This window comes from Oxyura jamaicensis, unplaced genomic scaffold (assembly GCF_011077185.1).
Source record: "Oxyura jamaicensis isolate SHBP4307 breed ruddy duck unplaced genomic scaffold, BPBGC_Ojam_1.0 oxyUn_random_OJ71775, whole genome shotgun sequence".
Taxonomy (NCBI): Eukaryota; Metazoa; Chordata; class Aves; order Anseriformes; family Anatidae; genus Oxyura; species Oxyura jamaicensis.
The window spans coordinates 250,631-256,793 of NW_023310688.1; the positions used below are offsets into that span (position 1 = coordinate 250,631).

A 6,163-nucleotide genomic window follows, 5' to 3' on the forward strand; every position below is an offset into this window, starting at 1 on the left:
TTCCCCTTTTTCTCTTTTTTTCCTTTTTCCCCCTTTTTTTCTATTTTTTTTCCTTTTTTTTTCTTTCATTTTTTCTTTTTTCTCTTTTTTCTTTCCCTTTTTTCTTTTTTTCTTTTTTATTTTCTTTTTCCTTTATTTCTATTTTTCTTTTTTATCTTTTTTCTTTTTTTTTCCTTTCCTTTTTTCTTTCTCTTTTTTTCTTTTTGCTTTTCTTTTGCTTTTTTTTTCCTTTTTCTTTCCTTTTCTTTCTTAGCCTATTTTCTATTTTTTTCTCTTTTTTTTCTCTTTCCTTTTTTCCCCTTTTTTCCTTCTCTTTTCTCTTTTTCTTTTCTATTTGTCTCATTTTTTTCTTTTTCTTTTTTCTTTTTTTTTTCATTTTTCTTTCTTTTTTCTTTCTTAGCCTATTTTCTTTTTTTTTTCTTTTTTTCTCTCTTTTCTTTATTTCTTTTTTTCATCTGTTCCCTACCTAAGAGGTAGGGAACGACCCTGACCCCTGTCTGCCAAGCAGCACTCCTCTCAGCCGTTTATTTTCCCAATCCCCTCCTCTAGCTGCTTACCGCAGTATCGGAGAACTCAGTCGAGCTGGACTATCTGGCGAGTAACCATCCTCTGCTACCAGATGTCGGAAAGGGAGATGGTCCCGAGTAACGATGCAACCTCGATGTGAGTATAATCGTCCTCCTTTATTGCATGTTCTCACAGACTATATATAGGCAACTAACTACAGCACGCGCCGATAACAACTTATAATTGGTCTAGCTTCTCCATGCACTTGTCTCTAGCTTGTTTCCTCATTATCTCTAATACAAGGACGTGGGAAACAGCGCAAAGCCACCTGCAAATTCCTTTCCCACACAAAACCAGGTGCAGATGGCTCCTCCGGCCATGATCCTGGGGGTTACAACTAGAAGGGAAAAATGAGCAAGAGATGAGGCAACAGACTGGTGGGATCACTGAGGTTAGCGGTGCTTGGGCATAGGCTGGGTATCGGTCAGCGGGTGATGAGCAATTGCATTGTGCATCACTTGTTTCGTACACTTTATTATTATTATTATTATTATTATTATTATTATCCTGTCTTAATAAACTGTCTTTATCTCAACTCACAGGCTTCACTTTCCCGTTTCTCTCCCCCATCCCAGAGAGGGAGGGGGGAGGGTGAGCGAACGGCTGTGTGGTGTTTAGCTGCCATCCAGGTTAAACCACAAGATTCTCCTACTCTATCCTTTCCTCACCCTACTCACTGTCCCTTTTGTAGCATCCCTGCCTATTTCCTTCCCCAGCCACCTCCCTCTCTGACACTGACGGGTTATATGGGCTTTTTTCTCCTGCTTTCTGCCAGGTTGTTTCCACATGCACTTAGTCTGGAAGAGAAGGATTTATGCACTGGCTTCACTTTCCAAGTTTGACCTAGAGATGGCTAGATAGAAAATGCCTCTAATATTCATAATAACCCCTTGGAGTGCATTAAGAAAATATCAATGGCTTGATAATAAACTCAAATTTAGTATGGAGATTTTTCTAGTGTCAGAATCCACTGCTTGAATGAAAATGAATGGGAGTGCTTCAGTCTATCATCTGTTACAACAGGGCATACAACTGCAAAGATTTTTAAATTAGGATTTCTCTATATATTTCTTTCACTTGTCACTGTCTGAATACACAAGTATGCACACCAATATATAGGTTTATTGCAATCCATGGCATGGTGTAAAAATAAAATAAAATAAAAATGAGAAAAAATAAAATAGGATCACTAAGTCTTCAGATGCTCTTGTTTTCAGCACTTGGGGGATGAAGCAGGCATTCAAGAGATGGAACTGCCATATGAAACAAGAATGATATGCACAAACTGTCTGGAAGATTCATGTGAAGTTTAGGCTTGGTGATGGAGAGTGTGTAAATTCTGTCTCCCTAAGCCATAGCAGAAAAAATGGCTCCTGTATTGAAATCCATTTGTGCACGTTAACTGCAACAATTAAAACATCAGTGTGTTATCAACATTCTTCTCATCCTAAATCCAAAACATAGCACCCTACCAGCTACTAGGAAGAAAATTAATTCTATCCTAGCTGAAACCAGGACAGTTACTTATGAACAATGATTAATTTTCTTCTCTAAGCCTGGATCCTCCAAGCTGTGAAAACAATGTTCATGTTTAGCTAGAAAATGATACAAGATGTGTTCTTCACTGCAGGCAATTTATGAAACTCAACTGAAAGTACTATAAAAATCAACCAGGAGAAAGACTGACTGTGTTGGGTCTGTCTGGGATGGAGTCACCTTTCCCTGCAGCAGCCCACACTTTTTTTTCCTTTCTCTCTGTGCTTCCGCGCAGCCTTGTTGTTTCTTTTGTTTCTTTTTCTCCCCATTCCCCTTCCCTTTAATTAAATCATTTTCATCTCAAACCTCGAGCTCTTTGTGTTGTCTTTTCTCCCCCTTCCTCTTTGAGGAGGGGAGGAGTGAGAGAGCGATTGTGGTGGAGCTCGGCTGCCCACTCGAGTAAAAGAAGACTGCATCCTGGGAACCTTCACTGCATCTGTCAATAACAGGGCTTGGCTAAGAAAAAACAGTGCCAGAGATGGGACAAAACTGCAACATGTTACAACTTCCTTATATTTCAGAATTATCTTCTGCCTCCCAAGGATTTCAGTTTTGCCAGATATAAAGAGTATTTATATCAGGTTTGTGAAATCTCATTAGCACATCCCTATTTACATTCATTTCAGACCCAAGTGCCTTTCCATCACCAAGTATAACAGGAACACGTAGTCTCCTTGGCCATGTGTTTCATATGTCCCCCATGCTCACACTGCATTCACAAAGTACCTCCACTTTTGTGATCTCCCCAACGTCTAGGCCCCAGACAGAGAATTTCTCTAAAGAGCCATCTGCAAACTCATCTTTTCCTTCTGGGAGATCCAGCCACAGCCTCTCTGTCTGCACTTTCTGGCCCATGATGATGATGTATACACTCAGCTGTCAGTGCTGGAGTCGTACTCTGTGCCTGTCATGACAGTGATGTGATATGGGATCACTGCAACAGACAGGTTTAATCATCAAAAAAGCACCACATATACACATGTATGCAAGACTTCAGAAAACCAGGGACTAATCCTATCAGAGAAAGCAGTTTTGCATGGTAAATAACTTCACATCCCATTGGATTCATTAGGAGAGGGGATAACACCATGCTACACTGAGCTACAAATGAGTATGGAAAACTACTTTCACATACACATTGCAGACTGAGTTCTGCAGGGGTTAAATTACCCTGACAACCCTGCTGGCTGCAAGGAGTTTATATAGGTATAATGCTGTCCAATTTTCTCCCTAATAGGTGACAGAACACAGAAGGCTTAAATCCTTATTTACACCATGAGAACCTCTTGAAGATAAGAGGCTAAGGACCTAAATCTTAAGTAGGCTGTTAGACGAAAATGATCTCACACTCACTGTTCAATAAAGGCAACTAAGTCTACACTGACTCCAAGGTAAACCATCACTACCTGAATGTCCCAGTACAGCTGCAACTGTTCTCTTTTGTGCTTTGCCCAAGGATTGCGGTGATCTATGGGGCAGCTCAGGGTTTCAGCATCCCTTTGCAAATCCACACACACTCTTTCTATTAAAGGCAGGTCAGTCAATAATTTTATACATTACATAATAATATTGATTAGAGGAAAAACTTTCAGGCCAAGGTTTGGGACTTCGCTTAGGGTTTGTTTGTGTGTGTGTGTGTGTGTATGTGGTTTTTAGAAATTTCAGTTCAGCTGTTAAAAGGGAGGAAGTGCTAGACTGTTTTTCAAGTGCTTTCCAAAAGCTAATTTGGGTAGGCCGAGCAGGTGGTGCAGAATTAGATGCTGAATACTCGTTTGATTTCTCAGAACATTTCTGCAAGGCTGGCTAAGCTATTCTGAAAAGACTCTGAGCTCTGAAAGTTGCATTGCCACAGACTCAAAACTCAGCCTGGCTTCATCATCTCTTTTTCATTTTTCATGAGGGGGCATAAACCTTGACTAAAGCTTGGTTGGCTTTCAAATTATCCTTGATTTACATCTAATTTTGCTTTATGATAACTAACAATATTTTGGAGTGGATATGTGAGAAACACTCTGTAGCCAATAACACAGGCTCAGGCGAGGATCTCAGTGAAGTAGCATTTTTATTCGTGATTGCAATGGCGGGTGTCCCGCAAGCAGGAGCACGCCTACTAGTTACATAGCACAGTTTATATACTTTATCTCTTGATGACCAGGACCCTCCCCTGTTTCCCCATTGACTGGGTAGTCCAGGTTCACAACCTGACGGATGCTTCACAGACAATACATGGTTTTCAGCTGCCAGCCTCTTATTTTTCAAGTTTCTTTTGACTTTTTTTTTTACTCTGTGAAGTGCTAATGTTTCTTCCCTTACCTGACTTGACTTGACACCGTGATTTTCGCCTAATTGCACTAAGGAGTCTGGTTGTTGTCTACATTTTACAAGGTTGTCTGGTAAGCTTATCACTGCAAGCATATCTCAATACCACATTCCTTCCTCCTAAACAATGTAACGTCTCTGCAAAAATGCAAAAACACTTTTTCTTACAGAAATTGTACTAGAAACTTACTTCAAGCTCAGAATATCAGGGAAGTCATGAACTCATGCATACCAGATCACTTACTTCTGGACTGAACAGAACCCAAAAAGGTTCATTCAGCCCAGTTTGAGGCATCTGTGTACAAGCACAAAATGGCAAGACATATTCTGTCCTTTATGGTATCATTTACACTTCAGTGTGCACATCAGCAAAATAATATGTAATGCATTCTTCACAAAGTAACCATTGGAGCATTCAGTGTTAACAAGAGGAAAGGTTTAGCTGTAGGCAATAGATTTTATAAGAACATGTGAAGGGGTCCTATTTAGAACAGCTCTAAAATTATATTTATTTTGTTGAGGTTTAACCTGGCTGGCAGCTAAACACCACACAGCCGTTTGCTCACCCTCCTCCCTCCCTCTCTGGGAGGGAGGAGAGAAACGGGAAAGTGAAGCCTGTGAGTTGAGATAAAGACAGTTTATTAAGATAGAAAATAATAATAATAATAATAATAATAATATGTACAAACAAGTGATGCACAATGCAATTGCTCACCACCCGCTGACCGATGCCCAGCCCAACCCCGAGCAGCCGGCCCCCCCACCCCGGCTAGCCACCCCTATATATTGTTTAGCATGACGTCAGATAGTATGGAATACCCCTTTGGCCAGTTTGGGTCAGCTGTCCTGGGTCTGTCCCCTCCCAGCTCTTGCTGCACCCCTAGCCTGCCCGCTGGCAGGACAGAGCAAGAAGCTGAAAAGTCCTTGGCTTAGTGTAAGCACTGCTCTGCAGCAATTAAAACATCAGCATGTTATCAGCACTCTTCTCATCCTAATCCAAAACATAGCACCCTACCAGCTACTAGGAGGAACAATAACTCCGTCCTAACTGAAACCAGGACACCAGCCTCTTTCCTTAGTCATGACTGCTTCAAGACCATGGACACAGTATACTCCAGCTGACCAGACTTCTAGGAAACACCCCTAGAAGATGCAGAGGATTGGTATACAGATGGCAGCAGCTTCGTCCGCCAGGGATTTCGCCTCACAGGATATGTGGTAACAAACATCAGCCCAAAAGGTGGAAATCATCACCTTGATAAGAGCTCTTGAGCTGGCAAACATTTTAGACAGATTTGAAATATGCCTTTGGTGTGGTGCATGCACACGGGGGAATTTGGAAGGAGAGAGGACTTTTATCTTCCTCAATTAAACATGCAGAAGAGGCTGATAGCAGTTATTACGGAAGAAGGAAAAAGGGGGCCTAGATAGGAACAGCCCTGGCTAGAGAAGGATCAATGTGCCCTATGTAAGAAATTTGGGCATTGGAAAAACGAATGCCTGGAACAGAAAAGAAATGGAAAAGGAAACCGGGGAAGGGAGGTGGTGGTCGCAAGTGCAAAAGACAACTGAGGAAGACCGAGGGAATCTAGCCCAGCAGATCTGCTGGTTATAAAAATGAAGCTGGGGAAGGAGAGAAAAGAGGTGGAACTTCTGGTGGATGTGGGGGCAACATATTCAGTTTTATATAAAGTATTAGTATCAGTGGGGAATGATTGCGTTGTAGTGAAGCGGGCAACTG

General features: G+C 41.4%; 1 pseudogene; it reads right to left on the reverse strand.

The window, feature by feature from the left end:
• The window catches only part of LOC118159714, an 85,776-nt pseudogene extending 82,739 nt beyond the window's left edge, over positions 1-3,037 (reverse strand).
• Between the last annotated feature and the right edge of the window lie 3,126 nt (positions 3,038-6,163).